Raw genomic sequence first — 27,914 nt, forward strand, 5'->3', positions numbered from 1 at the left:
AAGCATCTTACAAATCCAGCAAAGTGGATGGGATTTATAGAAATCTCCTGCCCCCTGTGCTTTTATTTTACTCAATGTAACCTCACCTGTGGTGCGTGTTTGAAATAAGCAGCCGGACATTTTCTCTTGCAGGTACGCTGAGTTTTGTGTGTAAATATTTCCTATAAAGTTGCATTACATGCAGAAAATCAGGTAAAATCACACATGCGTCTTTAGTGCGTGTCCGCGGCAGAAATGCATCAATCACATATGTAATCCGCACATAAGAATCTCAACCAGGAAGTATCAAAAACAATGCAGCTTTATTTAAAATATGACCCAGTAAGAAGGGACAAAAAACTCAGCGTACCCGCAAGAGAAATTGACCTTTGCGGATCTGAGGAAATTTCTGCTTCATTTCTGCATCCTGGGCACATAGCCTAAGAGTGAAACAGCTCTGAAAACCCGCTAAAAAACTTCAGTATGAACACAACCTAAAAAAGTATGTCACCCCCTTACGCCTGATAGTTGAATAGTGTGTAGAAATGACCAGACCTAGGATCACTTATCAGCAGTACAACAGATCCTAATGTTAAGCCTGAGGAGCTCTGCAGTAATCAGAGCTGTGATCCAGGAGCTGCCACAGAAGGTCTGCTACTAGATAACAACCATCTCCATGTGGTAGAGCCAGCTACACGCAAGAGCGGCCTGCAACACACGTGACCAAGAAAAGCCAATCAGCCACAAGGTCGCAAAGAATCGTGCTGAAGCAGAAATGTAAAAGCGGCCCTAATTGGGTGCCCGCGACACCGGCAGTGCGGTCATAGGAAGTCGCCGGAAGTTGGTCTCTCCTTTCCCCCTGTGCGCGCTGCAGCTGCCGGTGGCCGCTCTGCAGACTTCATCATGTCGTACGAGGATTACGATGTGAGTGGCTGTGGAATAGATGATGAATCAATCACAGTAGTGGTGTCGGGGGCGAGTCCCGTGTGATTGCTCTCTTTACGGCTGTCGTTATCCCAGTGTGGATGGGTTATTATTGCTTGTGCTCATTTCCCTCTGATCTGTTTTTCTGCAGACCCCATATGATCCCTACAGCTGCCAGGCGGACTATGACACGCACACAGGTAGGATTATTGCTATTGCTAGGTCAATTTTTTTTTTTTTAACCATACAATGAACGCTGTAAAAACAAGCCCCAGAATACAATGGCGGATTTGCATTTTTGTTCTTACCATTTTACCCTTGTTGGAATTTTCACCCTACAAAAAGCAAGCCCTCATACTGCTATGCCAACAGAAAAATGAGAAAGATAAGGTTCTTGGAAGAAGGGGAGGAAATTCTTCTTGCTATTTCTTCTGACCACACACAAACATGCCCACGTGGTCCTGTAACCGTCACCTTGTGCTCTTATTTAGTTGACCTCTTTCTCCTCTGATACAATGAACAAACCAGCACACTAGCTGTGACTTTACCCTGTTGATTTTGCATTACATATTCCACCAGCCTCATTAAAGGGAATCTATCAGGTCAGATAACACTATTAACCTGCAGATATAGGGATAATTATGAAAGTGCCTGGACGTTGTACTTAATTTTCTCCCAATTGGTTTTAACTTTATTTCTCCCTGGAGCTGCCGCTTTCAGTCATAGCACCATGTCCTGAGCAATTACAGTCACTGCTCACAGCGCAGAGAGTGGCAGCTCTACACTGATGCACTTCTGAGCCAACAGTCAGTCAGTGCCGGTCCGTGCTTACAGCCGCTGCTCTCAGTGCTGTGAACGGTGACTAATTTCTCCGGAGACGCCGGTATGACTGAAAGCAGCGGCTACAGGGAGAAGTAAAGTTCACTTTCTCCCAGGTGTTGCATTTTCAGTACGACGACTGGGCACCTTCATAACATTATTAATCTGCAGATTATCCCTGTATTTGCATGTTAATAGTGTGATCAGGTACACTTCAGACTGATAGAATCTCATATTGCCCTAAATGTAAGACTTGCAAAACAGACTATGGCAGTGTAGTATAGTCCAAACGTTCTTGAGCATAATCCAATCAAGTGTAGAACATATTTGGAATATAATATTGTAGATAAGCCCTATGTTAGCAATATTTCATAAAGAAGGAGGAGTGCATGGGAGCACAAGCTCTGGTCGCTTTCCTATTCTCATACACTCCATTTTTCTGATCTCTAGAAAAGGCCATTTTAAAAGATTGGTTATCGCAATCAGTACCTTCATCACACTTGATTTGAGACAAACTAAGACGTTGGCTGAACATAGAGCGGATAGAAACAGAACGCGATAAAAGAAAAACTAAGCTTTTCCTTGACAATTGAAGAAAGTTTATTTTAACGTATTATAGTGCTGTAGAGATAAAACATTTAGTACAAGCTTTTATACCCACTGAAAGGAAGGTATCGAAGAATTAGACAGTACATTGGGAAGGCTGAAGGTGTCACAAAGATTCCAAATGCTGTTACTGTCTTGAGGACTTAAAGGGAACCTGTCACGTGAAAAAAAACGCTATTAACCTGCAGATATGGGGTTAATCTGCAGGTTAATAGCGTTCTGAACCTGCCTGGTGCTGGCACCTAGACCCACGCTGTCAGGAGGAAATTAACATTATACCTCCCAATAGTGTACTGGTTTCAGGCACGGGGGCAGTGCCGGCACGGGTTCAGTCACCGTTCTGTGTATAGAGATCAGCGGCTGTAACTGCACCCCGACACTGACTGACAGCAGCTCAGCATTAGGTCCAGCTGTCAGGGCCGGGGGCAAAGTTAGAGCCATCGCTCTACATTCACAGAGCGGTGACTGAACCGCCGCTGCCCCCGTGCCTGAAACCCGAATGCTGCCGAAGAAATAAAGTTCCTTTCCTCTTGGTACCAGGCAGGTTCAGAACGCTATTAATCTGCAGGTTAATAGCATTTTTCACATGACCGATTCCCTTTAAAAGTCTAACAGTTATATAGGATTTTTTAAGTGTGATATATGAAGTGCGCTCATGAATGTAAACATGATGTCTTTTGTAACATGTTATATTATTTCTCTTTTTGATTTGTAAAACTAAATGAAAAAGCAATAAATTTACTTAAAAAAAATATCTGACATGACTGGTTCCCTTTAGAAACATAACATGCTTCGTATGTCTCTTGTATATTACACGTCAGCCGATGAGATGAGGCAGAATTGTATTGGTGATTTCCATTATGTCCATTGAGCCTAACCATGCTCCTGTAAAAACATCAGCAGCAAATTGTGTATATTACATCACCAATCGCTCAATATTTCTTGGAGCCTCGTTCACTTATCCCACCAAAACGTCGAACTAGTATGTGTGAGTTATTCTATATTATTTAGTATTGATAAGCATTTTCACTTTTTATCACAGGTGACCCCAAGTAGGACCTGGCATATGAACGCCAGTATGAGCAGCAAACCTATCAGGTCATCCCTGAAGTGATAAAGAACTTTATTCAGTACTTCCACAAGACAGTGTCTGACCTGATAGATCAGAAGGTGTACGAGCTGCAGGCCAGCCGAGTGTCCAGCGATGTCATCGACCAGAAGGTGTACGAGATACAAGATACAGTATCTATGAGAACAGGTAAAGAGGTTCTGCAGCATGGAGGTTCATATGACAGTGTGATCAGTTTTTTGCAGCTGCTACTCTCATGACTGACTCTACCATCGTTATTTCTCACTGACTTACTGCTTTCTTCTCATTGCAGCTGGACAAAGTTAACTGAACGTTTCTTCAAGAATTCCCCATGGCCTGAAGCAGAAGCAATCGCTCCGCAAGTTGGGAATGGTAGGTGTGGGCATTTACGTTACTGATGGCTGTATGACTTGGGGAAGGTGCACATGACATCTCTTATTCGCCGGTGTACCTGCTAAGTTATCAAAGGCTAAGACTGTGCAGGAAAATTACGGCGGTGTTTTTCCCAAAGCGTCTTCATTGGCATTTTTGCACCAGTTTTACTGTCGGCTTTTTTTTTTTCTGTCATTTTAATAGCTAGCAGCTTCCAAGCAGAAGCCCCCCAAATATTGAACGTGCGTCCACATCCCGGTTTTCAAACTTGCAGTGGTTAAAAGAATTAACAGAAGTTTTAACATTGCTGTGCATTTTTTTATAGTGCTTCTTTAGGCTGAATCTGTCTGAAAGACGTTGTGTGCCCATACCCTCTTGAGTTATTATTTGCACCCTTTTTTATAGGCTGAGATGCTTTTGCAGTCAAAAGAGTCAATTATATTTAGTGCAATAGAAAAGGAAGCAGTTTTCCATTTTAGAAAAATAAATGCTGACCACTTCTTACTTGCTAATTCTACTTTATCCACTTTTGTTCTTGTGGTTTTGATAACTGTTTCTCTTTTTTTCTGACTTTGTTAGAAATCTAAAACAACCATCTAAACTTAATGTGTGGGTGTTTATAACCAGTTCCCTTCTCTTTCAGATGCGGTGTTCTTAATCCTCTATAAGGAGCTATATTACAGACACATCTACGCCAAAGTTAGAGTAAGTATTCGTTCTGCAGCTTTAATTTGGACACCGGTGCATAAGTTGTATTTGGGGGGATGCAATAACACTGATTCTTGTCCTTTGTTTAGGGAGGACCCACATTGGAGCAGCGTTTCGAATCTTACTACAACTACTGCAATCTCTTCAACTACATTTTGAGTAAGTTTGACTGTTAAGCCACATTCACACGTTGAGTATTTGGTCAGTATATCATATCAGTATCTGAAAGCCAAAACCAGGAGTGGGTGATAAATCTATTTAGTACCGTAATCCAAACTAGTTTCTAATATGCTTGTGTGGCACCCCAGGGGTCTGGTTTCCACAGTAATGCAATGTTATGTCTGAGAGCAGGTGGGAGGTCTCTTGGTCAGGAATCCTATGCATGCCACACCTCCTGCCCAGTCCTGGGAGGGGAAGGACTTCCCCTGTATAAACCTGGGGCTGAGGCAGGGTTAGAGAGTTCAGAGGGAGAGTTGAGCCAGGAGGGCTGACAGGGAGCTGTGGCTCCGGCTAGGCCCAGCTCCTGGGCCATGCCAGAAGTAGAGACAGAGAAGAGAAGCAGCTATGGGAAGAAACAACAGGAGCTCTGTGGGAGCAGTGTTACAAGGAGTCAGGGGCTGGCAGCTGCAGAGCTCGCCCTGACTGAGAAGATTTCTTACCGGACCCGGAGTCCGAGGCTGTGGGGACTAACTCCTACGCAGCAGCAGAATCCGTCAGGCAGGGGATTTCAGGTCCTCTGGCCAAGAAACCTGAAGGCACGGTCACACGCATGGGACCAGCACCGCCGTCGTGGAGCGGAAGCTACTAGAAGGCCCCGAGTCACCGGCCATACGGGTGAGCACCACACGGTACACTCAGGGACGTGGGCTACTTATACTCGCTTCTAGCAAGGTAGCCAGAAGAGTATCGTTAGTTTGGGAGGCCTACAACTCCGCCTGGCCAGGGGAGATCCCATCTGCTCAAGGACTGACCAGGCCCCAACCGCTAGCCAGTACTCCGGGAGGGTCTATCTTTGTCACCAGTAAAGACCCTGAACTACACCGCATCGTCTCTGAGTGGTTCCTGCAACCCCCATCATCCACGTCGGCTGCCCTGAGGCCATACCCCTCCCGTTGGGGGTTATACTATCACGCTGCACAATCCTACCACCGGTCTCAGCGGTCTGCCCTGCAGCAGCAGCTCCTTAGCTGTACTCAACGGGTGGCGTAGTCGTCCAACATCTACCGCTAATACAGCGCCACTTAGTCTGACTCCCTGGGCACGGACCGGATCACCGCCACGAGACTACAACCCTCAAGAGATCCGGCTCCGGGTAAGCTCCCGCATGCGCAACGCAGCGCGACACAGGCCCAGCGGCGCGTCACTTGCACTAAAAATTCCTTAACGTCCCCTAACTTCACTATCTAACTGCTATTGTATTTTTTTTTCCCTACTTGGTTTTTGATGATGCTATGTGCATGCTGGGATACTGAAATGAAGCTTCATTAGGGGGAGAGGCTGCCACAGCCCCTGCTTCCTCCCTGAACTGAAGCTTCATCATTGACGCTTATTTCAGGGGCTGGGCTAGTCCCTGATCGCTGTGTCACTTGTGGGGACAGTGCTGTTCTCTGCACGCTGCCGGGTATTCTGACGCCGTGTTCTGACAGTGCACTCTCCTCTGTGGTGTTGGCTCATTATTACTGATCTGAGCTGACAACACAGAGCACATGCTATGACTGTACATCGCACAATGACAGTGACTCACCCCCTGGGCCTGTGCTGGGAACCCGGAACCAGGCCTGTAGTAGGATGCTGGGGGGTTGTAGTCTCCGCGTGGCGGTGACCCGGTCCGTGGCTCAGGGTGGTCAAACCAGTGGCAGTCTATTTGTATTGTAATTGTCCGACTACGCCATCCGTGGATTGCGGTCAGTGGGGACCGCCGCTGCGCTGCAGACCGCTGAGGCTGATGTTATATGCGCAGCCAAGAATGGGATGACTCCCCACGGGAGAAGTATTGCCTCAGGGCAGCTAGAGTGAATGATGGTAGTGATGGTGTGGGCGTCCCAATACTAATGGTGCTGGTGCGGCGATGAAACACAGAGACGTGTGGTTGCAGTTCAGGGTCTTTACTGATGTTATAAGGCAGACCCTCCCGGGAGTACTGGCTAGTATAAGGGGCCTGGTCAGTCTGAGAGCAAGCAGGATCTCCCCTGGCCAGGTGGAGTTGTAGGCCTCCCCGTCTGTCTGCACTCTTCCTGGCTACCTTGCTGTCAGCGGTTACAAGTAGCCCACGTCCCTGAGTATACCGTGTGGTGCTCACCCGTATGGCTGGTGACTTGGGGCCTTCTGTTAGCCTCCGCTCCTGGATGGCGGCGCTGGTCCCTTCTTTGTGACTGAGCCTCCGGGCTTCTATGGCCAGAGGACCTGGAATCCCATGCCGGCTGGTTTCTGCTGCTGGGTATATATCAGTCCCCACAGCCTCGGACTCCTGTGTCCGGTTTTAGTGTCCTCAGCCAGGGCGAGCTATATCTCTGCTCACAGCCCCTGGTCTTCTGCTTCTGCTCCTACAGAGCTCCTGTTCTCACTTTCCCTGTGTTTGCTCTCCTCCAGACCAGACTGTGTCTCTGTCTGGGGCTTCACTCACTAATCCCGCCCCAGACCCAGTTTATAAGGGCAGATTCCTCCCCTCCCAGGTCTGGGTGGGCCGTGTTGCATGCTTAGGGCTCCTGACCAGAGAAACCTCCCACTTGCTCTCAGACATAATATTTCTATTACTGTGGCAACCAGACCCCTGGGGTGCCACACTTCCCCCTAGTAAACTTTAGTACTCCGGGACTAAACACATTTTTAAAGAAACATAAATACAAGGTATAACAATAACAAGACAACATATTTACAAGAAACTTTAGTCTGTAAAGGTCACGGGAGTCTATCGGGTGGTTCAAGAGTACGAGAGAGTGTTTAGTAAACACCCGCTAGACTTCGGGCGAGTAAAGGGGGTAGAACATCACATCCCCACAGGAGACCATCCTCCCATAAAGGAGAGATACCGACCCGTACCCCCTGCACACTACCAACATGCCAAGGGGATGCTAAGAGACATGAAGGAGACTGGGGTAATCAGGGACAGCTGTAGCCCCTGGGCAGCTCCACTAGTCTTAGTGAAAAAGAAAGACAATACCATGAGATTGTGAGGGCGTAGACATACCCAGATCTGCTTGGAGCCAGTTTCACAAGGTCCAGGGCTACCAGTTCCAGTGGCTGTCTGGTGATGATGGGCTGCAGGGGAGTCTTCTGGCTGGCACGGTCTTTTCTTCTCAGGTGGCACGGGCCACAGTCTCTGCACCACCTCTCGATGGCTCCTCACATGCCTACCCAGTAGAACCGTTCACGCAACAAGAACTCCAGCTTCTTCCATCCGAAGTGTCCTGCTCCGTTGTGGTATGCCTCCAGAACCATAGCCGCGTCTCGTCTTGGGACCACTACCTGCCAGGTCAACTCATGTGTTCGAGAGTTAACCATTCTCCAGCACAGCTTCTCCCTGTAGAGGAACAGCTTACTTTTCTCCTTCCACAGATGCTTGGTCTCCTCCGGAGCGTTTGGGTCAAGACTGGCATCGGCCTGGGTCAGCATTTTCCTTCACCAAACGGACTGCAGGATCATTGTCTTGCGTCTCCGCCCAGTTGTAGTGGGGCAAGGGATTGAACGTCACGGAGTGCCTGTACTTCACACGGTGGGAATACAGGGTAATCCCATAACGGTGGAACGCAGGGAGCTCGACTTCTTCCAGATCTTCTGGATCTTCCCCTACGTCCGGTAAGTTCAGCATTCTAGACAGGGCATCCGCGTTGGCATTTGAGTGTCCCGCCGGGTATTTGATGGTGAATTCAAAGTTGGACAGGCGGGCCATCCATCTCTGTTCCAGGGCACCGAGCCTTGCAGTGTCCAGGTGTGTCAATGGGTTGTTATCCGTGTACACGGTGAATTTGGAAGAGGCAAGGTAATGCTTGAAACGTTCGGTCACTGCCCACACTACTGCCAGGAACTCCAGCTTGAATGAGCTATAATTCTCAGGGTTCCTCTCCGTGGGCCGTAGCTTTCGGCTGGCGTAAGCGATTACCCGTTCTTTCCCCTGCTGGATCTGGGACAGTACGGCTCCTAGCCCGATGTTGCTTGCGTCCGTGTGGAGGATAAAGGGCTGGCTGTAGTCTGGATATGCCAGGATTTCATCCCCCGTGAGGGCCATCTTCAGCTGGCAGAAGGAATCCTCTTCCAGCTTTTCCCACCTGAAGGGCGGCTTCTGGTTTTTGGCTTTCCGAGATTGACCTATCAGGAGGTCCTGCATAGGGGCTGCCATTTTGGTGAAACCGGGAATGAATCTTCGGTAGTAGCCTACCAACCCGAGGAACTGCCGCACTTCCTTTATGCTGGAGGGTCTTGGCCAGTCCTTAATCACGGTGATCTTATCAGGGTCGGGAGCCACTCCGTCAGCACTCACCACGTGTCCCAGGTACTGCACCTTTGGTTTCAGGAGGTGACACTTGGAGGGTTTCACCTTTAGACCGTAGTTTGCCAGAGCTTCAAACACTTCTGCCAGGTGTTTCAGGTGGTCCTCGTAGGTCTTGGAATAGACGATGACATCGTCCAGGTATAACAGGACCGTCTCGAAGTTCCGGTGTCCTAGACAGCATTCCATCAACCGTTGGAAGGTTCCTGGTGAGTTGCAGAGCCCGAACGGCATACAGTTAAATTCGCTGAGACCCATCGGGGTGGTGAATGCGGTCTTCTCCCGGTCTGCCTCTGCTACAGGAACCTGCCAGTACCAGCTAGTGAGATCCAAAGTAGAGAAGAAGTTAGCAGATTTTAATGCAGCTAAGGACTCTTCTATCCTTGGTAACGGGTACGCATCTTTGTGTGTGATACGGTTAACCTTCCTGTAGTCTACACACATTCTCATGGTATTGTCTTTCTTTTTCACTAAGACTAGTGGAGCTGCCCAGGGGCTACAGCTGTCCCTGATTACCCCAGTCTCCTTCATGTCTCTTAGCATCCCCTTGGCATGTTGGTAGTGTGCAGGGGGTACGGGTCGGTATCTCTCCTTTATGGGAGGATGGTCTCCTGTGGGGATGTGATGTTCTACCCCCTTTACTCGCCCGAAGTCTAGCGGGTGTTTACTAAACACTCTCTCGTACTCTTGAACCACCCGATAGACTCCCTGTTTTTGGTGTGAGGGAGTGGAGTCAGTACCCAAATGCAGTTGCTGACGCCAGTCCTCCATTGGTTTCTTAGAGCCGTTACCTTCCTCTGGTTGAGATGGAGGCAAGGGTTCTACGGCCTGTACAGAGTTCTGGTTGATGGTGAACAATTTGGCTAGCGTGGCATACCGGGGCAGGTATACTTCTCTCTCCCCGATATTTATGATGCGGACGGGCACCCTCCCATGGCGTACATCGACCACCCCCCGTGCTGTCAAAATGGTGGGCCTACTGTCCGAGTAGACTGGTTCTACCATTGCTTGGTAGTCTCTACCTCTTAGACCAATAGCTGCCCGGCACCAAATCATCATCTCACTTTTTGGGGGCATGGCAATAGGGAACGGGTCACACATTCTCACGCTACCTATCTCACCACCAGATAGTTCCACCTGTTGCCGCTTCATCAGTGCCCGGATCTCTTTTTGGAGCACACGCTGCTGGCTGGAACTGGCGTTCTTGGCAACCTGCTGTAAAATGAGAATCACCTCTGCAAGACAATTTTCAATCACATTAGTTCCCAAGGTTATTCTAGGGTGACTCTCATGACGGTCTATGTCCACTATAATCAGTCCTTGTGCCGCCAGTTCGACTTTACCGATCTTAATGGTCACCTCCTTGAATCCCACCTGCGGCACGGGCTGACCATTGCTGGCGATGATACTCAGGTCGTCATCTGGGTAGCGGGTTATGTCCGAGTCATTCCAGTACTGCTTAAAGAGCACGTACGGGATGGTGGTCACCTGTGACCCAGTGTCTAGTAGGGCACTCATAGGAATGCCATCCAGTACCACAGGCAAGATTGGACGTCCCCCTACGTATTTATCATGCCAGTTTGATGGGCCTGATGATCTTATGCCTGGGGGTTGGCCCTCTACCCCAGGTTGTGCCCGTTTAAATGACAGTACCTTGCCATATGTCCGGGTTGATTGCAGCGGCGGCAGATGGGTCGTCCGTCCTCGTTGTATCTGTCGCTGGGTCTTCCTCTGGCCGGTGGGGTCCTCCTCAGTCGGTGCCACGGGACGTCCTCCGGTCCGGATGCCAGCTGGATCTTTCCTGGAGAAGAGACCTGTAAAGACTGCACAGTTCTGGTTAGTGCGGCAACGCTCTTAGTCAGCTTTTGGACCTGATGGTGCAGGTCTGTAGCCGGGTCACTGTTTAAAGCCTGCGCATCAGCTCCCACAGGCCCTGCAGACAAGGGCGCCGTCTCCTGGTGGTAAGTGATAGCAGGGCGCCTGTGGGTCACAGCGCCACCTGGTGCCAGATCTCGGAGCACCCGGATGGCTCTGTCCTTGAACTGTGCAAAGTCCAGGTCAGGGTCCTGTAAGGCCATTGCCCGCAACTGGGTTCGGTGGGCATTGCACAGTAGACCCTCAATAAATTGTTCGGTCAACAGCTTGTCTTCATTTCCCACGCTGTCAGGGTCTGCCTGCTTAATGGCTCTCAGGGCCTCTTGTAGGTTTAGAGCATAGTCTCTTATACTCTCATGTGCCCGCTGTTTGCACCTGTATAATCTGAGCTTTATTTCGGCTGAGGTGCGGGTATCAAACGTGTCTTTCAGCCGGGCTAGTATTTCTCTGACAGTCCTCTTCCTCCTAGGTGGCCAGGACTTTACCTCCCTTTGGGCTGCCCCGATTAACTGGGCCACCAGGATGCTTACTTTTTGCTCCTCCGTGAGGGGGTATACCTGGAAGAGGCTATCCAGTCTTTCCCTAAAGTCACTTAGGGTATGTGACTCCCCTGAGTACTGGGGTAGCCAGGTTGCCCCCGGGATATAGGGCATGGTGAAAGGCATGACCCCAGCAGCGGTTGCGCTGGCGGCCGGTGTGGCGGTGGAGCTCCCCTCGGTGTCCGACATCCTCCTTCCCCCCTAGTGGACCGTGGCCTACCTTGCGATGCTCTTCTTCCGTAGGCCGCGGCTCCGCAGTCGATCGTCGGGGTCGAGGACCTGGCGTCGCGCTCCGATGACGTCAGCGTCGCTCTTCCTCCCTTCCAGGACCTTGCGCAGCGTCGGTGCGTGGGGCAGAGCTTCGGGTGTCGCGCGCTTTCGGCGTCCACGCCCCTCTTCTTCCTGCTCGGCGTCCTGAAGATGGCGTCCGATGGCGGGAAGCAGCTGCGGATGGCGGGAAGACGGCAGAAGACGGCGGGAAACGGTTCAAGATGGCGTCTAATGGCGGGAAACGGTCCAAGATGGCGTCTGATGGCGGGAATCGGCTCCAGATGGCGGGAAACGACTCCGGACGGCGGGAAACTTCGCCACAGGTAAGTTACAAAAGTCTTTTTCAGGCACGCAGTACCCGGTGGTTGCGGGCACGAAATCCTGCCGACTACGCCAAAGTTGACTCACCCCCTGGGCCTGTGCTGGGAACCCGGAACCGGGCCTGTGGTAGGATGCTGGGGGGTTGTAGTCTCCGCGTGGCGGTGACCCGGTCCGTGGCTCAGGGTGGTCAAACCAGTGGCAGTCTATTTGTATTGCAATTGTCCGACTACGCCACCCGTGGATTGCGGTCAGTGGGGACCGCCGCTGCGCTGCAGACCGCTGAGGCTGATGTTATATGCGCAGCCAAGAATGGGATGACTCCCCACAGGAGAAGTATTGCCTCAGGGCAGCTAGAGTGAATGATGGTAGTGATGGTGTGGGCGTCCCAATACTAATGGTGCTGGTGCGGCGATGAAACACAGAGACGTGTGGTTGCAGTTCAGGGCCTTTACTGATGTTATAAGGCAGATCCTCCGGGGAGTACTGGCTAGTATAAGGGGCGTGGTCAGTCTGTGAGCAAGCAGGATCTCCCCTGGCCAGGTGGAGTTGTAGGCCTCCCCGTCTGTCTGCACTCTTCCTGGCTACCTTGCTGTCAGCGGTTACAAGTAGCCCACGTCCCTGAGTATACCGTGTGGTGCTCACCCGTATGGCTGGTGACTTGGGGCCTTCTGTTAGCCTCCGCTCCTGGATGGCGGTGCTGGTCCCTTCTTTGTGACTGAGCCTCCGGGCTTCTATGGCCAGAGGACCTGGAATCCCCTGCCGGCTGGTTTTTGCTGCTGGGTATATATCAGTCCCCACAGCCTCGGACTCCTGTGTCCGGTTTTAGTGTCCTCAGCCAGGGCGAGCTATATCTCTGCTCACAGCCCCTGGTCTTCTGCTTCTGCTCCTACAGAGCTCCTGTTCTCACTTTCCCTGTGTCTGCTCTCCTCCAGACCAGACTGCGTCTCTGTCTGGGGCTTCACTCACTAATCCCGCCCCAGACCCAGTTTATAAGGGCAGATTCCTCCCCTCCCAGGTCTGGGTGGGCCGTGTTGCATGCTTAGGGCTCCTGACCAGAGAAACCTCCCACTTGCTCTCAGACATAATATTTCTATTACTGTGGCAACCAGACCCCTGGGGTGCCACAACAGCGTGCACGGACTAGCCCATGCCCTGAAATGGACAGCACTTTTGACTCTTGGCTGCAGGGAGGGGGGCTGCGACTGCAGCAGTGACCGCAGCCTCTACCCTCTTATGACTCTTTGTTTGAGTATCTCATCATGCACTGGGATTCTCACACGAAGCGTCAGCGCATGGGAAATAGGGAAAAAAGATGTAATAGCAGTTAGTGTAGTTAGGGGACGGTAGGGAATTTTTAATGTAAGCCTAATTGAAATGGGTTTAAATTACAGCACTAGATAGGGAGTTAGATGAAAATTTCTTTGGCCTTCGGACTACCTCTTTTAAAGGTGTTTTCACCCAAACATTGATGTATCAACAGGTGAGATCAGTGGGGGGGGTATAACCACTGCAAACCCCCTCCCACCCACTGAAGACACAAAGCTAATCCTGTGTGCTGAGTGTGGATAGATCAGTAGTGCACATGCATGATCACATATGGCAGTAATGGACATGCATGTGAATCCTGTGACTATATGATCATTGTTTGTGCGATAACCCCTCTAAGAATGACATGACAGTTTTGTCTGTGGCTTGTGTTGTGTTGCTGGTGCGATATTATTTGCATTGACACTGATGAATTCCTTGTAGATGCTGATGGTCCTGCGCCCTTGGAGCTGCCTAACCAGTGGCTGTGGGATATTATTGATGAATTCATTTACCAGGTACAGATATTTTCCTGTAGACTTTCTCCCGCTGCGCTCTCTCACGCGTCTCTCTTTGAACATGCAGACCTAATATTTTCACTCTTGGTTAAATCTGTCTATTTCTGCACTATGCAGTTTCAGTCATTCAGCCAGTATCGGTGTAAGACCGCAAAGAAATCAGAGGAAGAAATTGAATTCCTGCGTTCCATCCCCAAGATCTGAAACGTTCAGAGCGTCCTTAATGTGTTACATTCTCTAGTGGATAAATCCAACATTAACCGGCAGCTGGAGATTTACACCAGTGGAGGTGAGGGATAGAGCTGTACTTGATGCTTGGTGTCTTTGGCTCATGTTCCTGTCGTGTTCTCGACACAGAATCTGTCTGGGTTTTTATGCCACTGACAGTTGTTTATTTTTATCAATGGTGATGTCCAGGCTCGGTGCTCAATTTTGCAGCCATTCTATGTGACTGCAGACTTGTGAATCCTCTCAGTGCCCACTGTCAGGATCTACAGCGGGCTTGTGAATGCAAGTATGCAATTTGCATATTTCCAGCCACATTCCAACTAGACATGTTCGGCCTCCCTTAATTGACTTGAATTAAGCCAGGCCACACACATCTAGTCGGTACGTGACCATATTATGCAAATTGCATTCACAAGCCCGCACGCTTCATGCACCAGAATCCAGCGCGCACTCTGCAGATTCACAAATCTGCAGTCACGTAGTGACTGCACAGTTGCACTCCAAGTCTTGATAATTTAAGTGAGGTACCTGCCTATTTATTCTAGGAAACCTTTAATTCTTTCTGTGCAGTGTCTGCTAGATCTCTACAAATATTTAGTAATTAGAAGCAGGGCTGTGGAGTTGGTAAGCCAAAGCTCCGACTCCTGAATTTCCATGACACCGACTCCACGATTCCGACTCCCTCATACATGGCTCATGTTTAAGTGATAAATTTACAGCAGCACACATTTGTGTCACCCTGGCCTGGATGCCACAAAATGTAATAAAGCTGTGTCTGAGAGCAAGGGGGAGGTTCTCTAGTCAGGGGAACATTAGCATGCAGTACCTCCTGTCTCAGGCCAGTAGGGGGAGCAGGCTGCCCCTATAAAAGCTTGTGCTGGGGGCAGGGTTAGAGAGAACTGGATGGCCTGTCTCAGCACTGAGACGTGTCCCGGAGCAGAGCAGGGAAAGAAAGTTGTATTGCACCTAAGAGGAAGTGTGGCAGGAGGAGAGCCACAAGCCAGAGACAAGAGGCGAAGAGAGCCTGTCTTGGCAGATAACGGACTTAATTTACCAGACTTTGGTAGGCCACGCTTAACTAGGTGGGAGGAAGATGTCGGATACAGAGGCGCCCACTACCACCAACGCAGCTGCAGCAGCGGTGATGCCCTTTTCCCTGCCCTACATCCCTGGAGCGGCCTGGCTGCCCAAGTACTCAGGGGAGCCCCATGTCCTAACTGACTTTAAGGAAAGACTGTACAGTTTGTTCCAAGTCTACCCCCTGACAGAGGAACAGAAGGTCAGCATATTAACAGGGCAGTTAACTGGCGCAGCCCAGAGGGAGGTAAAATCATGGCCCACTGAGGAGAAAAGAACCGTGAAGGGTATTCTGGCCCGCCTGCGGTGTACCTTTGACACACGTACCTCCGCTGAAATTAAAATGAGGTTCTATGGATGTAAGCAGCGGGCACAGGACAGCATCAGAGACTATGCCCTAAATTTGCAGGAAGCCCTGAGGGCCATCCAACAAACTGACCCTGGCAGCGTGCAGGAAACGGATAAGCTGCTAACGGAACAATTCATAGAAGGTCTGCTGTCTAACGCCCACAGGGCCCAACTGCGCCTCATGTTCTTTCAGAACCCTGATCTGACCTTTGCCCAATTTAAGGACAGGGCCATAAGGGTGCTCCGTGAACCTGCAACCAGTGGCGCTATAAACCCCCGGCGCCCTGCTCTCCCCTACCACCAGGAGGCGGCGCCCTCCTCTATGGACCCCGTGGGGGCTGATGCACAGGCCCTGAACCAAGCCCCATCGAAAGACCTGCACCACCAAGTCCAGGAGCTGACCAGGAGCGTCGCGGCGTTGACCAGGACCGTCCAGGCGTTGCAAGTGGACCCGTCAAGACCCATCGAGCTGGCTTCAAGTCCGGAGGATGTCCCGTGGCGTCGACAGAGGAGGATCCCGTCGTTCCGAGGGAGGCCCACAGTCCGCTACGCAGAGGATGGACAGCCCATTTGCCGTCGATGCAACCAGCCCGGACACATTTCCAGGTACTGTAATTTAAACGGGTCCAACCTGGGGCAGAGGGCCAACCCCCAGGCACAAGATCACCAGGCCCTTATAATTGGCGTGATAAGTACGTTGGGGGGCGCCCGGTTTTACCCGTGGTGCTGGACGGTATCCCCATGAGCGCCTTGCTGGATACTGTGTCGCAAGTATCCACTATCCCTTATGTACTTTTTAAGCAGTATTGGACTGATGCTGATATCACACGGTATCCAGACAGTAACTTGAGCATCATCGCCAGTAATGGCTTACCCGTGCCGCAGATGGGGTTCAAGGAGATGACCATTAAAATTGGTAAAGTTGAACTACCGGCACAGGGAGTGATTAATGTGGACATTGACCATCGTGAAAGTCACCCTAAAATAACTGTGGGTACTAACGTGATCGAAAATTGTCTTTCAGAAGTAATTGTAATTCTATAACAGGTGGCGGTGAATGCTAGTTCCAGCCAACAGAGAGTCCTCAACAAGCAGATAAAAGCCCTGATGAGACGGCAGCAGGTAGAACTGTCTGGTGGTGAGATCGGTAGCGTAAGACTGAGTGACCCATTCCCCATTTCCATGCCTCCCAAAAGTGAAATGATGATCTGGTGTCGGACTGCAATCGGGTTGAGAGGTAGAGACTACCAAGCCATGGTAGAACCCGTGTACTCAGACAGCAGGCCCACCATTTTGACAGCCCGGGGGGTGGCTGATGTCCGTCATGGGAGGGTGCCCGTCCGCATCCTCAACATTGGGGAGAGGGAAGTACACTTACCCAGGTACGCTACACTCGCCAAACTGTTTGTTGTCGAACACAAAGCTTTCAGGGCCGTGGAACCCTTGCCTCCATCTCCACAGGCGGAGGGTAATGGCTCCCAGAAACAAAAGGAGGACTGGTGCCAGAAACTCCATGTGGGTGCTGACTCCACTCCCCTGCACCAAAAACAAGGAGTCTACCGGGTGGTACAGGAGTACGAGAGAGTCTTTAGTAAGCACCCGCTAGATTTCGGCAGAGTAAAAGGGATAGAACACCACATCCCCACAGGGAGCCACCCACCGATAAAAGAAAGACACAGACCTGTACCCCCTGCACATTACCAGAACGCAAAGGGCATGCTGAGGGAAATGAAAGAAGCTGGGGTCATTTGAGATAGTTGTAGCCCCTGGGCAGCCCCCTTGGTTCTGGTAAAAAAGAAAGACGGCACCATGAGAATGTGCGTGGACTATAGACAAATCAACCGTATCACCCACAAAGACGCATATCCGCTGCCTAGAATAGAGGAGTCTTTAGCCGCACTAAAATCAGCCAACTTCTTTTCTACTTTGGACCTTACTAGCGGGTACTGGCAGGTTCCTGTGGCAGTGGCTGACAAGGAGAAGACCGCCTTCACCACCCCGATGGGACTGAGCGAGTTCAACTGTATGCCTTTCGGGCTCTGCAACGCACCAGGGACCTTCCAGAGGCTGATGGAATGCTGTCTAGGGCACCGAAACTTCGAGACGGTCCTCCTTTACATGGACGACGTGATCGTCTATTCGAAGACCTAAGAGGACCATCTAAAGCACCTGGCCGAGGTGTTCGAAGCCCTGGCAGGCTACGGCCTGAAGGTGAAACCATCGAAGTGTCACCTGCTGAAACCAAGGGTCCAGTACCTAGGGCACGTGGTAAGTGCGGAAGGAGTAGCCCCCGACCCTGACAAGGTCACGGCAATCAAGAGCTGGCCAAGCCCCTCGAACATCAAAGAGGTGAGACAGTTCCTCGGGTTGGTAGGCTACTACCGAAGGTTCATCCCCAGGTTCACTAAGATGGCAGCTCCTATGCAGGACCTCCTGATTGGACAGTCTAAGTCCAGAGGTCAAAAGCCACCCTTCAAGTGGGATAAACCGGAAGAGGAGTCCGTCCGCCAGTTGAAGATGGCCCTCACGGGGGATGAGATCCTGGCCTACCCTGATTATGGTCAGCCTTTTATTCTCCACACGGACGCCAGTAATGTGGGACTGGGAGCCGTACTGTCCCAAAACCAACAGGGCAGAGAAAGGGTGATCGCGTACGCCAGCCGGAAGCTGAGACCCACCGAGAGGAACCCGGAGAATTACAGCTCCTTCAAGCTAGAATTCTTGGCGGTGGTGTGGGCCGTGACAGAACGCTTCAAGCATTACCTGGCCTCCACAAAGTTCACCGTGTACACGGACAACAACCTGTTGACACACCTGGACAATGCAAGACTGGGTGCCCTGGAACAGCGGTGGATGGCCCGTCTCTCCAACTATGACTTCGTGATCAAGTACCGGGCAGGCAAAACCAATGCGAATGCGGACGTCCTATCGAGGATGCCTCACTTACCTGAAGGTGACGAAAACCCAGAAGAGCTGGAGGAGGTAGAACTCCCCGCGTTTCACCGGTATGGAGCCGCTCAATACTCCCACCGCGTGAAGGAGGAGGATCCAACAACCGTGATGATCAATCCGCTACCTCACCACAGCTGGGCCGAGACCCAAGATAGTGACCCTACAGTCCGCCTGGTGAAAGATCTGCTGACCCGGGAAGACGCCCGCTTAGATCCGGATGCCCCAGAGGAAGCCAAGCAGCTATGGAAGGAGAAGAGCAAGCTGTTCCTCTACGAAGGCAAGTTGTGCAGAAGGATTGTCAACCACCGGACGCACGAGCTGACCTGGCAAGTCGTGGTCCCAAGGCGGGATGCAGCTATGGTCCTGGGGGCTTACCATGACAGAGCGGGACACTTCGGTTGGAAGAAACTGGAGTTCCTGCTAAGAGGAAGGCTCTTTTGGGTCGGCATGAGAGGAGCTGTAGAAAAGTGGTGCAGAGACTGTGGCCCTTGTCACCTGAGGAGGAAGGACCGCACCAGCCAGAAGACACCCTTGAGGCCCATCGTCACCACGCAGCCTCTTGAGCTGGTAGCTCTAGACCACGTCAAGTTGGCTCCAAGCCGGTCAGGGTACATCTACGCCCTGACAATCGTGGACCACTATTCCCGTTTTCTAGTGGTGGTCCCGGTAAAGGACTTGACAGCCCAAACAGCGGCCAGAGCCTTCCAGCAATATTTCTGCTGTCCACACGGGTATCCGGAACAGGTCCTGACAGACCAGGGTCCAGCGTTCGAGGCTGAAATCTTCCAGGAGTTCTGCAACCTCTATGGCTGTAAGAAGATTCGTACAACGCCTTACCACCCCCAAACCAACGGGATGTGTGAGAAGATGAACAATATAGTCATTGATCTCCTGAAGACGTTGCCCCTGGAGGAACGCAGCCTGTGGCCAGAAAAACTGCCGGACCTGATAGACCTATACAACAATATCCCGGTGAATGCTACAAACGGCACCCCGGCTTACCTGATGCGAGCCAGACCAGGTAAGCTGCCCGTAGACCTGGAGATGGGAGTCCTAATACCTGAGGACACCTCCCCGGATGCGGACTGGGATACGGAAAGGCAACTGCAGTACAAGAAGGTACAGGAGAGTGTGGAGAAGAGCCTGGCACAGGTGAGAGAGAGGCAAGAAAAACTCTTCAATCAACACGCCCCTGCTGGTCCCCTAGAACCTGGTGAGCAAGTCCTAAAGCGAAAAAGAAGGCTACATAAGTTGGACGACCAGTGGGAAAGGGAACCCTACACCGTACTGCAGTCTGATCACGACAACCCGAAGGTGTGCGTGATCACCAAGGACGGAGGAGAAACCACTAGCACCGTCTCCAGAGACCACCTCAAAAGATGCCCCGAGCAACTCCGTAGTGCAGAAGAGGATCAGAGTGACCTTAATCCCGCAGAGGACAAGGAAGAAATGATCAGCACCGTTCTCGGAGAGTTCCCTCAGTCCTGGACTCGCATAAATGATGCCATAGTGGTACCTGTCCTGCATTTCCTGCAACCGGCACAGCAACAACCAACAACAGAGCCGGAAGGTGAAGAGGAGCAAGCGGTTCCAGAGGCAGAAGAGCCTGTACCAGCAGCCCAGGAGAGTCAACCCTCTGCTGACAGTGAGCCTGCCATGCCTGCGGTAAGCCAAAGGACCCGCAGACAGCTGCCTGCCCTACCTGTACACCCAGCTGGTAGCTGTACCCCTAACGCTAGTGGGGAAAGCCAGGTTGGTCCACCACCAGACAGTGGGCTACGTAGGTCAACCAGGAGCACAAAAGGGCAGATACCCGCTCGCTGGAAAATATAGAGCGCGCTAAGATTGTAAATAACCCTGTTGCCAAATGTTGAATTGTTTGCAAAGTTACATGCATGTTTGGTAATTCTATGTTTCAGTTTCTTGCAGCTACCGTAAGGACTCAAAGGTTATGGACTTTTTATAACCGGGACCTTGTATGGACTGCGTTCGGAGCCTGACCAAGGAATGAACTAAGACTGTGAAGGACTTGGGGTAGGACAGATCCCCACCTGGTTAAGGCTCCCCGTTGTATTGGTGATATGGACACCCGGTCACAGACCACACTGTGACCTTAAGAACTCAAGCTGTGCGTCGTCTGTCTGTTAATATTTTATGGTCATGTATATTGTCTTTGTTTACTGTTTAGTCCCGGAGTACTAAATTTCACTAGGGGGGAATGTGTCACCCTGGCCTGGATGCCACAAAATATAATAAAGCTGTGTCTGAGAGCAAGGGGGAGGTTCTCTAGTCAGGGGAACATTACCATGCAGTACCTACTGTCTCAGGCCAGTAGGGGGAGCAGGCTGCCCCTATAAAAGCTGGTGCTGGGGGCAGGGTTAGAGAGAACTGGATGGCCTGTCTCAGCACTGAGACGTGTCCCGAAGCAGAGCAGGGACAGAAAGTTGTATTGCACCTAAGAGGAAGTGTGGCAGGAGGAGAGCCGCAAGCCAGAGACAAGAGGCGAAGAGAGCCTGTCTTGGCAGATAACGGACTTAATTTACCAGACTTTGGTGTCTGAGGCTGGGAAGATTCCACATCTCCAAGCAGATAACCAGTTTGCAGGGGACTGTAAATTCCTTGGCCTAAGAAGCCTGGAGGCCCTGCCACAACAGAAGGGACCAGCAAAGCCGTACAAGGCTGGGAGCAGAAAGGAACCCACGTCGCAGGCCATACAGGCGAGAATACACGGAAAGCTCGGAAACGTGGGCTGTTACCCTATAACGAGGAGATAGCCAGAAGGAGCACAGAAAGCACGGTAGGCCTACACCCTCACCCTGACCAGGGCCAATTTCCCCGTTGCTCTCAGACATCCAGGTCCCCTCCTAGCTGGGACTGTTTGTGGGTCAATTTACCTGTTCTAGTAAATACCCTGGACTGCAACCTGTTGTCTGCGTGCTCCTTGCTCCTCCAGCACTATCAGCACTGGGACTCTCACTACCATCACTCCCAACATCCACTACACTGCCCTGGGGCCGCACTCTTCCCGTGGGGAGTCACACCATCCCAGCTGCGTACATCATCAGCCCCAGCGGTCTGCCTTGCAGCGGCGGTTCCTAATGACCGCAAATCCACGGGTGGCGTAGTCGGACATAATCATCAGTACATAACGGACTACCACTGGCCTGACCACCCTGAGCCACGGAACCGGGTTGCCACTACTACTGCCATCGTTCCCCTATTGCCCGGATCCGAGTGCCCCACGGCCCAGAGGGCGAGTCACATTCATCTCAGCTAAAAGTCTAGACCCTTAGATCAGGAATAGGTCAGACATTTATAGGACATTTCATAACTTTCCCAAATCCTTATGAAAAAATATTCCCCACAAACCGCATTGAACTACTGTACCCAATTTATTATATAGTTTAGGAGTCTGAGTCGGTCCATTTTTTTCCGACTCCACCAAAATGAACACCGACTCCATGACTCCGACTGCACAGCCCTGATTAGAAGTACTCATTTACTTTTGCTTAATTGCTCTTCAGTGGATCTAAATATGTCAGATGGCTCTCTGCACTCGGTTGACGTTCTTCCATAGAGGAGAAATATCAGTGTAATGAATGTCCCATTGTTAACTCACTTTTAAGCCCCACTAACTAGCAGTATTTGATGGTCTGCTGTAGTACATAGTTACTTATGCAATACATAGCATAGTTTTAGTTTCTTTTTATAAATCCTCTTTCTCTCTTCCCCAGGTGACCCTGAAAGTGTAGCTGGAGAATACGACAGACATTCCCTATACAAGATGCTTGGATACTTCAGCTTGGTTGGACTGCTTCGTCTGCATTCGCTTCTTGGAGATTATTATCAGGCTATTAAAGTGTTGGAAAACATTGAGCTCAATAAGAAGGTATCATCTACCATTACTATTACTATTAATAAGCACTTACAACTATTGGTTGCTGCGATGGTAAAACAGAAGTCTGGTTTGGCACCAAACCAGTTGTTACCTATGAATGTGGAAGTATCTTCGCTCATAGACGAGATCATAGACCTGCACAAAGCTGGAATGGGCTACAAAACCATAAGTAAGATGCTGGGTGAGAAGGAGACAACTGTTGGTGCAATAGTAAGAAAATGGAAGAAATACAAAATGACTGTCAATCGACATTGATCTGGGGCACCATGCAAAATCTCACCTCGTGGGGTATCCTTGATCATGAGGAAGATGAGAGATCAGTCTAAAACTACACGGGGGGGAAGTTGTTAATGATCTCAAGGCAGCTGGGACCACAGTCACCAAGAAACCCATGGTAACACATTACGCCTTAAAGGTTTAAAATCCTGCAGTGCCCACAAGGTCCCCCCTGCTCAAGAAGGCACATGTGCAGGCCCGTCTGAAGTTTGCCAATGAACACCTGGATGATTCTGTGAGTTATTGGGAGAAGGTGCTGTGGTCAGATGAGACCAAAATTTAACTCTTTGGCATTAACTCAACTCGCCGTGTTTGGAGGAAGAGAAATGCTGCCTATGACCCAAAGAACACCGTCCCCACTGTCAATCATGGAGGTGGAAACATTATGTTTTGGGGGTGTTTCTCTGCTAAGGGCACAGGACTACTTCACCGCATCAATGGGAGAATGGATGGATAACCCTTCTAATGGCTGCCAAGAACTTTTGGGGCATCTGGATCAGAGAACTACTGCAGGTCTTGCTCGAACTTAGATTTCTGTTATCTGTACTCTCAACCATGTAATAATTTCTTACTACTGTTCAGTTGTTCTGGAAATATAGTGTATGTCTGATCTTCTGCTTGCAGAGTATGTCCTCCCGAGTGCCGGAGTGTCAGGTGACCACGTACTATTATGTTGGCTTTGCCTACCTTATGACGCGAAGATATCAGGATGCCATTCGTGTGTTCGCTAACATCTTGCTATATATCCAGAGAACCAAGAGTATGTTCCAGAGAACCACATACAAGTATGAAATGGTAAGCCCCTTGTGTGTTCTGTCATCTCTTATATTTTTATTATCACATTATAAATGATCGCTGGATTTACAAACCTTGTATTCCTTCTGCACAGATTAACAAGCAGAATGAGCAGATGCATGCACTGCTGGCCATCGCCCTCACCATGTACCCCATGCGCATTGATGAGAGTATTCACACTCAGCTGAGAGAGAAATATGGGGACAAAATGTTACGTATGCAGAAAGGGTAAGGAAGTCTTAAGCTGCATGACCGTGTTTTATATGGTGGGCGTCTGTTCTCCTTAAATCTATTGGAGTCTCTGTATTATTGATTCTGATTCCAAATAGCTAAAAAAAATATATATATATTTTCCTCTCTTTTGCATTGCAATTTGGAAATATTTGCTCAATTATTTTTTGGGGTTGCAGAATATTACGCATCTATAAAAAGCCCTCTATATGGACAGGTACAGCAGGGCCTCAGTTTTCTAACCATAAATATGGCATATCACTAGGGCTCCCATCTAAAGCTAGAATAAAAAGGTCATGGGCAATTTGGCATTTTCTCTCTTATAGCTCCTAGATAAGCATGGAATAGGGCAGAGAAAAAATACATGGTGGTTGCTGGGCTTGACCTAGGTTTTGCATTAGTGTAAATGAAGGTAGGTTTATTCCGCCACCCCCCTAGTGACGTGGTACTGGGATAAGCGCTTGACATGTATAAATGGAAACATTTTCCATTTAAATGTCCAGGCTGGATTATTGGTGCTTCATAACCCATGCCACAAGTAAAGGAAAATAAACGGCCTTTCAGTGCAGGCAAAACAAAGTAAACTGTTCCAACACAGTCACTTTAGAGACAGTCCAGGACACACAGGCTGGATAGCATCCAGTATACCGGCTCAGACTGGAGACATCACACAGGAGGTCTTCTCAGTTCCAGACACAGACCACTTGTCAAACAGACTCTATTTTATTATGTGAAGCACACCCAGAGGTGGGGTATGTGGGCAGCCAGACCCACCCGTCTCTCAGGCTGCCCGTAAAACCTGCCCCAGATGCACCCAACAAGCCTCTTAGTACTATGTGTCCGTTAGCCACCTTGCAGTATTAATGTGGAGTTACAAGGAAAAGGCAGGCTGGTCGGCACTCCATATGGTTCTTCCTCTGGTCAAGGAAATGCATATCAAACCAAGTAGGATCCCGGCACTCACATGTGAAATAATTAGCCATTTATTGTTGTCTCAACATACAAGTCATTAGCCCCTTCTGGGCTTTTTTCAATTGAGAAAAAAAATTAGCCGTTTATTGTTAAGACTAATTATTTCACATGTAAGTGCCGGGATCCTACTTGGTTTGATTTAATATGGATTTGTTCCTACTTTGCAGCTATAACGGCTCCACTCTTCTGGGAAGGCTTACTGCAATATTTAGCCGGTATTTCTGTGTGAATTTTTGCTCATTCATCCAGAAAAGCATTTGTAAGATCAGATACTTATGCTGGCGAGAGGGCCTGAATCTCAATCTCCTTTCTACATCATCCCAGAGGTGTTCTATGTATTTGAGGTCGGGGCTCTGTGCAGTCCAGTTAATTTATTTCACACCAAACTCTCCCAACCATGCTTTTATGGACATTGCTTTCTGCACTGGGCACAGTCATTAGGAACAGAAAAGGGCCAACCCCCCCCAAACTGTTAACACAAGGAGATACAATCATACAAAATGCTGTGGTATGCTGAAGTATTATTATTTCTCTTCACTGGAATGAAGGGCCCAAGGCCGACCCCTGAAAAACAACTTTATAACGTTATCCCTCTTTTACCAATTTTACAGCTGAATCAGTGTAGTCAGTCAGGTAACGTTTTCCTGGCCACTCACCACCGCAGCGTTCTCTGCTCAACCAGAGCGTTTGCTGTGACCTGTGTCGTTATACACACAGCAATCTAACTGATGACGTCTAGGCCATGCAATGACCTTCTTTATTTTGGATTGCCTGCACACAATAAAATTATCTTCTGTCATCAATTACCTGAGCGCCAAGTTTTCTCCAAGACATGTTAGTAAAGGCTAAATGATAAACCTGTATTTCATACTTTTGTCCATACAGTTTGGTTTTCATTTATAAAATTTTAAAATAAAAATTACAGCTTTCTTCTGGGGAAACCTTTTCCAGTTCCCCCTTGGAATTTCCTATAAGTGAAAAACGCCATTAAACTTGTGATTAGAGTAGATGGCTCAGTACACATTTCAGATAGAAATGTGTCCGAGGGTTTGGATGATCTACAACATTTGGGTATGTAATACAAGTAGATATTCTGCGTTTTTGTAATTTCTGACCACGTGTAAATTTTCTTCTACTCATCAGCGATGCACAGATTTATGAAGAGCTCTTTAATTACGCCTGCCCCAAGTTCCTGTCACCAGTGGTCCCTAACTATGATAATGTTCACCCCAACTCTCACAAAGAACCTTATCTTCAGCAACTTAAAGTCTTTCTGGATGAAGTCCAGCAGCAGGCACAGCTGTCCACCATCCGCAGGTGCGTCTCCATTCTGGAACTGGTGTAAGATGCCACATCGCGCCTCTGCACGCAGCAGTATGCTGAATTATCCTGAATGTCCTGCTTATAGTATCCAATGAGCCCATGTTGTACCAATGCAGGATCATACGCAGGCACAATAATATAGATTGTTTATTTTTTACAAAGCAAGAGTCAGCAAGACCTAAACGGCAAAGTGCTTGATCATATGTCGTCCTGGGGACATTCCTTCGAGCGGAGAATGTTGGGGTAGAAAGATGTCCAGAGACCTCACATAATTGAGTTTTCACCATGTTTGCTTTTTTTTTTCCCTCCCAGTTTCCTGAAGTTATATACCACTATGCCCGTGGCCAAGCTGGCAGGATTCTTGGATTTACCAGAACAGGAATTTCGCATTCAGCTTCTCATTTTCAAGCATAAGATGAAGAACCTCGTGTGGACTAGCGGCATTTCTGCACTGGAGGGAGAATTTCAGTCCGCATCAGAAGTGGACTTCTACATAGATAAGGTACAGTATTCAGCTGTGTGATTAGCCAAGTTTTACACATTTAATAATACATTGGATGGCATTCTGGTTTTTGTCTTATCCGCATAGTTGTTGTCGTTCCTATATTATGTGTAACTGACCTTCTTCAATTTATTTTGATTCCATTCTCCTTTAGGACATGATTCACATTGCAGATACCAAAGTCGCCTGACGCTACTGAGACTTCTTTATACGACAGATACACAAGTTTGAAGAGGTGAGGGTTTGCTATAATTATAAGGGCTCATGTTCTAGCACTGTAAAGCAGTAAGGCGGTTCCGCTCACTGCTGTATCTGGAGGCGAGTGGGGCCGTTGATGTCACACCTTCAGATATCTTACAGCTTGTGGGCATCTGTGGCTGATATCGTTCTCCTCTCCTCACTTGCCTGCACAAGCTGAAATTCATCTCTGATGCCAACTGGAATTATTTCACTAGAATGGACATACAGGTAGTCCACATAAGGTTATTAGTTAGAATGGGACAGGTGCCCAATACCTGCCGCTCAGGCACGCCAGTCAGATATCTGCTCACCTACCGATACGGAAGTGAGCCGAACAAGATTACCCCTTTAAATCAAAGAAAAAAAAAAGCTCTAAATTTGACTCCTGTGACCATGCTTTCTTTAGATTTAGCGTTCTTTTTAAAGGTAACCTGTCAAGTATGATACTTCTATTAACCTGCAGATATAGGTTTAATCTGCAGGTTAATAGCGTTATGAAGGTGCCCAGCCGTTGTACTGAAAGTGCTGCACTCGGGAGAAAATGAACTTTATTTCTCCATGGAGCTGCTGGCTTTCCGTCAAGCCTGGAGCAATTACAGTCCCTGCTCACAGCACTGAGAGCAGCAGCTGTAAGCATGGACCGGCACTGACTGACAGCTGGCTCTGCGATTCATCAGTGACAGCTGTCAGTCAAAATGCTGCGTCGTGGTGACAGGTTCACAGTGCTGTGAGAGGTAACTGAAGCCATGCTAGCAAGCTGGTATGACTGAAAGCCGGCTGCTCCCGGGAGAAATAAAGTTAATTTTCTCCTGGGTGCTGCATTTTCAGTACTGCTGCCGGGCACCCTCATAAAGCTATTGCAGGTTAATAGCGTTATCTGACCTGACAGGTTCCCTTTAATCTTATGATTAATAGGTTAATTGTTATGTAGCTGTATTCGGAGATTTAAGCTCTTCTGGTTTCAGCTGCACATGTGTATAGTATATTATTGGAGTCTAATAATTGGAAATTATATCATTGTACTTTTTCATTTACTGCCAAGGTTCATTAAGGATTTGTTACTAGAGATATGCACAGATCCAAAAACTTAGACAAGAATGCCATATTGGACTAGTTTAATGCACGTTAAAGAGTGCAGGTGAGGCCTCTAAAGCCTCTTCAGTACGTCTGTATTATGTGACTGAAACTTAGATTTCTGTTTTACAGCTAGACAAAACTTTGCAGAAGATGAGCCAGAAACCTTGAAAGCAGTTCAAGTAG

At 49.2% G+C, this 27,914-nt stretch overlaps 1 pseudogene; it reads left to right on the plus strand.

The window, feature by feature from the left end:
- The first annotated feature begins 882 nt into the window (after window positions 1-882).
- Window positions 883-27,914, plus strand: LOC141157752 (eukaryotic translation initiation factor 3 subunit L-like; annotated as a pseudogene).

Source organism: Phyllobates terribilis, unplaced genomic scaffold (genome assembly GCF_046119375.1).
Source record: "Phyllobates terribilis strain yellow unplaced genomic scaffold, ASM4611937v1 Scaffold_8__6_contigs__length_399053987, whole genome shotgun sequence".
Lineage (NCBI taxonomy): Eukaryota > Metazoa > Chordata > Amphibia > Anura > Dendrobatidae > Phyllobates > Phyllobates terribilis.